The following is a 6,229-nucleotide window of genomic DNA, read 5'->3' on the forward strand; positions in this document are numbered from 1 at the left end:
CTGGCCGAAAGCCCCTGTTAAACAAAGAAAAGGTCGCTCTCATCTAACCGCACTTCGATCACGGCTTCCTCCTGCATCCTCGCAACAGCCCGCCTAACCGGAGGTAGACTGCGGCCGTCAGTCATTAGGCGCCTCCAATGGGCCAGGTCCTGATGGTCCAGGCAGATCACAGTAAGCGCCCCACTGGAGCTACGTCAGCCGACCGTTCTGCCGCTACTACCGTGTCATCTCACCAGACATCCTCCGAAACTCCGCGCGCTTTTCCTTGGCCTCTTATGCGCTGGCGTCGAGTAAAATGATAACACATTGGTTTATAAGAAAGGAGGAATACTTTCCTGCCGGACACATGCCATACCATGCCACCTGCTAGACCGTGAACTGGCACTAGACCTGAACTAGAACTGGGACTGGAACTAGACCTGAAGTAAAGGTGGAGTGTTATTCGAAATTGAGTTCTTTTCGGTGGTTGTATTACTCAACGCATTGGTGAGAGGAACCTGATTAAGACTTAACCCTCACCTTTCGTTGAAGGGCATTTATGGGATCAATGCCCACACTAATTAGTGCTTGTTGCTTGAGCCCTTTCCCACAATCCGATCGTGAAATTCCAGGTCAACTGCAGATTTCTGTGGCGAAGGCTCAACGTACCGCAATGCTCGGCACCGTTCGTTCTCCCCTCTGACGTCACCTGACCTTTAGAGTGCCGGCTGCCACAGGGCGCGGGTCAACCCAGTCAGGGACGGGAAGCGAGCGCCTAACCGACCCGAGCCCACTCCAGCACAGCTAGGTGAATGGGAAGCCAAACGTTCTAACCGAATGGACTACTAGGACGGGCATTTACGTACAGCAAAGCCGATTTGTGTCCCTCACAGAGCCCAGTTGCGCCAAAAAAACTTCTGGAACACTTCGAGACGCAATTACGCTTATGCGATTCGTTCTCCTTAGTCTTCAGACTGGGAGGACTCAATAAGGCCTCTTTCGTTTAACCCTAGTTACATCCTAGTTCATTCAACTCTGGTTACCTCTTCCGCCGGCAGCTCATCACGCCTTGGATGACAAAAAATGAGTCCCAGGCACTTCCGAAGCAGTCACTTCTTGCGTATGTCACATGCCGGAATTCGAACGATTTCTTCAGAAAACAAGAGCATCTCGACTTCAACGTAGTCTTAAGCTGAAAATACACCCAGTATTGTTGCATTCGATGGCATGTTGCTGTTATAACAAACCGGCTGGTGACAGTGTATCCTTTCGACGAAGCCTACGTCAACGTTATCACCTTAAAAAGTTTGAGTTTCTGGTGCGCTCGGGAATAGGGAAGTATTCCCTGGGTACCAATGACGGTGTAAAAATATAGTAAGGTAAGCGGAACCGCGTGGACTTCATCATCGGCAACCAGCTGGCAGTGTCCATGTCAACCTACCTGCGATCAAGGAGCTTCACCCAGCAGCCGAGATGTGACCCTGCTCTCGCGAAGTACCGCACCGTCATCGGCACCCCCGTCAGCTGGCCGACTTCACCACCGCCCCTGGCGCCGAGCCGCACCATACCATCCCGTACCTGCCGTCTCGCGCCTCTGCCTTGGAGTCCCAGCGTGTCGAGTCTGTCCCGCGTTTAGCGCGACCTCGGCCGTCCAGCGTGCGCGCGGCCTGACCCGGCGCGGATGCCGTTCGACTCGAGCAAAGGCGGGCCGGGCCGGCGCGTGGGTGCCGGTCGGGGGTGCGCACCGCGCCGCCGCGTCGCCCCCAGACGGCAAGGCCGCGGCGCCGCCGCACGACAAGGCCGGCGAAAGGCGCGGACAATGGAGACCGGCCGCCCCAAGGCTGACCCGGCCAGCGGCCGATGTCGGGCAGCCGGTCGCCGCCGGTCGCCGCGGGTCTCTCTGCGTGCGGGCTCTGCGTCTGCAACGGTCGCGGCGTGGACGCCGGCGCTCTGGGTCGGCGCTGGCAGGATTCACTCTCGCCCTGAGAGCGTGACGCGCTGGGGTGGCGTGCTCTCCTCGCGGCCGCGCCCATCGGATGACCTTCGACTGGATCACGCCACACAAAGCCCGCCCCCCGGAGGCCCTGCCGGCCTGCGGTACGCCTTCCTACCCCGCTTCTCTTCTGTTCTCTCTCTCTCTCTCTCTCTCTATCTCTCTTTCTTCTCTCTCTCATCTCTCTCTCTCTCTCTTCTCTCTTCTCGCTCTCCTCCTCTCTCTCTATCTCTCTCTCTCTCTCTCTCTCTCTCTCTCTCTCTCTCTCTCTCTCTCTCTCTCTCTCTCTCTCTCCTCTCTCTATCTCTCTCTCTCTCTCTCTCTCTCTCTCTCTCCTCTCTCTCTCTCTCTCTCTTCCTCTCTCTCTCTCTCTCTCGCTCTCTCTCTCTCTCTATCTCTTCTCTCTCTCTCTCTCTCCTCTCTCCTCTCTCTCCTCTTCTCTCTCCTCTCTCTTCCTCTCCTCTCTTGTCGTCTCTCTCTCTCTCTTCTCTCTCTCTCTCTCTCCTCTCTCTCTCTTCTCTCTTCTCTCTCTGCTCTCTCTCTCTCTCCTTCTCTCTCTCTCTTTCTCTCTCTCTCATAGGCTTCTGGTTCTGTCAGCTTTTAATCACCATTATTTCACTAGCTATTTCCACTAATCGAGGAGTTTCGTTGACAGCGCGTTTCAAAACGCCAGTCTGTCTGTCCGTCTGGCTATTCGCATTTCTTCACTCAGACACACAGCACAGGTGGCCGCACGGCTCGCCACAGCGGTAATGTTGCGGGTGCTTGTGGACGCGGTGGGTTCAACCGGCATTTTTGGCACTTACCAAAGTCCCACCTTTCGTATACGAAGGGAAACAAGTTTTGCAAAGGCCAAGTCGTTGAAAACATGTTGCAGAACTCGGGCAACGGTGAATATAGTGTCCTTACGGGTAGGGGACTCTCAACTGACGCAAGCACTGACAACTTACAAAAAACAACTTATGAAAACATACGGTGCATCAGTGACACGCGAACACAGCTTACAAATGTTAACACAGGGAGGTAGCCAAGGGTAGAGTAGCGAAGAGAAGGAGGCAGGGAAGTCAGGCACCTTGAGCCAATGCGTTATGCTAAATACTGGGACATTCCGCATGCATTCGTTTCGATTTGCACGGTTTCGTATGTCGCTGTTGCCACGATTACTGCGCAGAGACACCAGCGTTGAAAATGAGTCCTCACCCTATGAGGGGTCAATATCACAGGTCACATGTGTCGATGCTCATCCGTGCCACTCGGCTCATGGGATAGAGTTTTCCATGCATGCGCCGATAGATGGAATGCCATAATTCATAACGTTTACTCAGTATGCCGTCAGTTCGTTCCACCACCTGCACAGTGAGCTTGCAGCCTTGAATTTTGTTCTACGCTCCGCCGTTATTTTACACCGACCTCCGCCCGTACTCCTCCCCCCCCCCCCCTCCCCTCCCATAGGCAAAAAGTCCCCGATGCACACCCAGCTCGGGAATTCCTTCAATCGCTATTTACCAAAACTTTTTCAGCAATGGACGCACGATGAATCGTAAAACTCTCCATTGTAAGAGCAAGTGGAAGTCATATGATCCTCATGGATCTTCACGCAAAACTTGGAATTCGAAAATGGAAAATGTTGTGCTTCAAGAATATGAGAGCATATGAGTGGGTCGTAATGTTTCAGAGTATCTGGAACAAGGACAACATAATTTGATATACGTTATGCACGCTAATGCCAACTAATTTTTTACCCGAAGCGAAAAATAAAATGTGTTTGTAATGCTAACACAATTTGTTTTAGCAACAATCCTGCCGTCTTTTCACACCAGGCGCGAAGCGCACCTGTATGCGAAGCGTGCCTGCGTGTCATCAAAATCGATCCATTGCGACGCGCTGACATCCCGTGGTGTAACAGCAGCACAGCCGCGGACGAGCAGCCGCTCGTCGGACACCCACGCGTCATGTCGGAGCACGTCAGTGGCCCCACTCCAGGCGGGCGGCGTCTCCCTTTCACGCCGGCGGGCAGCGCGTTCTGCTGACGCCGCCGTGATGAGGGAGGGGGAGGCTGGCTGCTGGCTGCGCTGCACCCTCGGCGGTGCACCCTGCCCGGGTCAGACAGACTATCGCCTACAGAAGCCGAGGCTGTGGCGCGCCGCGTCTCCGCGCTCAGGACGGCTCCAGGCGAGCGAAAGCCAGGCTCCCGGCGTAGTTGAGCATGCGTGTGTTGGATGGGGCTGATTCGGTTGTGAGTGGTTGGCGTTGAAGGCATGCTCCGTTCTGACCTTGGGGTTTTCACCTGCGCTGATGCCCGGAAGGTAGAAAACCAGCAAATGGTCTTAATTTCACCCAGCTGTCAACAATTTTCGTGGGCTTGAGAAATGATCATGGGCTTGGAAATCGAACTAAAAAAAGAGAAATGGAGAGTCGGCGGGGACGCGTTTTTAATCCAAGTTTTTATGAGGCTGTTTCTTTTTAACCAAACCTAAACAAAGCTTGCATGGGCGGATCCCTTCTTTTCAGTTCACGCACCTCAGGCGTAACCAGCGCACCAGCAGAGCCTTGGCATTCCAGTCGGCTCAGTGCATGTAAGGCTGATGTGAGAAGCCGACCCTTTAGCCCAACGATGCTGCTCCCTACCGACCTTGCTCCCCGGCGCCTTGCCTGCGGGCCCAAGGCACATCAGTGTTTCTATTATCCTCAGCCCGATCGAACGGATTGCAAGCCCCTTCATGCCGCACCACCCACTGCTCTAGCCATCAACTGCTCGTATACGCATCGGCACACGTGAGTTTAGGGACATCGCGAACGGATGGCAGCGTTGACCATGTGCATCCTGCTTTGAAGGCCAACCAACATTCAGCCTGTGACGACGCCTGTCATGCTTTACGCCGTTTTATGGAGAAAGGCAAGGAGCCATATGGACCTAACATTTCCTGCGTATGAGCCTCGCCATAGCTTTACATAATTCGGGATGAAATGGCACAGGGGCGTCGATTTATGTAAATTATTGGGAGAAGGCCTAGCCTAGGGCCTGACGGCCTATTCTCTCCTCAAATGTGTGTTTGTCAATGGACTTAGCCCACTTTCTTTTACGAACAGCTAGTTCTGTTACCTATATTTTGCATCGTGTGTCAAAAAGTCCGATATGACAGTAACGTAGCGGCTAGTCATGGTCATCGAATCACGCCCAAATAATGCAGCCTTTGTGAGAAAGCTCATTTCTTTTTGTGGGTATAAGCCTGACGCAAACACTGGAGGTACCCGAACCGACAATGCAGGGGGATCAACATTGTCATGCCTAGGCCCTCACAACAGAGTGCAAATCGACACCCCTGAAATGGCGAAGCTGCGCGCATTTTAGTGGTGACGGTAACCCATGCCGTGCATTTGCATCGTGTTTCACAACAACTGTAGGATCACAACAGGTGACCCGATACAGTTGCAGGAACACCGAGTTTAAGGTAGAAGACTGGCGGTGTCTGAACTGCCACAGGCTGCTCGCCGCGCAGTCTTCCATACGGAGAGACGCTGAGGACGGAGGACGCAAGCAAGCGTGAAGGTACGAAGACGGTGAAGGCATTTGCGCCAGGCAAGGCATGATTCTTCAGCGTCGATTAATTCACATACCATGTTGTCAGTAACTGCAGAATTTATACAACCAAAGCGTTTGATCGGAGATTGATTCTGAATAATTCGCGGCATCGCACGCTGCCCAAACAATGCTAATTGGCTAATTTCACGAGCAGCTTTGCTCGTGCATCAATGCGCACACAATCGAAAGCCGGCCGCCAAATATGCGCAGCACCGTAATTAATCCACTTTTTACGGCGTGCCCGTGGGCGGTTGCGCGTTTTCCTTTTGCCGCACACACATTCCAGCCAGCTTCAGGCTTTTGGTGGCCTGACAGGAAGCGTGGGTCCGAGGCGGCAGCTTTCCTCTTAATCTTTGTGAGTCGTAAAAGGGCTTTTGGGTGATGAGCGCAGGGCTTCCTTGTGTCACATGAAATATCTGGATGATGAGTGCAGCTCTTCCTTGTGTCATATCAGGGTTTTGGATGATGAGTGCATCTCTTCCCTGTGTCATAAGACGGTTTCTGGGTTATGATGAGTGCAAGTCTTCCTTGCGTCATTTAAGGGTTTTGGATGACTGCAGTTCTTCCGCGCACCTTTAAAACAATAGCTTGCGGATAACGGCCATGGTCGCTGTACTTTCCGAGACCATATGACCATCTTCCAGAAATTGCGTGAGCTAGCCATCGAGGTTGAC

The sequence above is a fragment of the Pollicipes pollicipes genome, unplaced genomic scaffold (genome assembly GCF_011947565.3).
Source record: "Pollicipes pollicipes isolate AB1234 unplaced genomic scaffold, Ppol_2.1 Scaffold_2555;HRSCAF=2994_pilon_pilon_pilon, whole genome shotgun sequence".
Classification (NCBI taxonomy): Eukaryota; Metazoa; Arthropoda; class Thecostraca; order Pollicipedomorpha; family Pollicipedidae; genus Pollicipes; species Pollicipes pollicipes.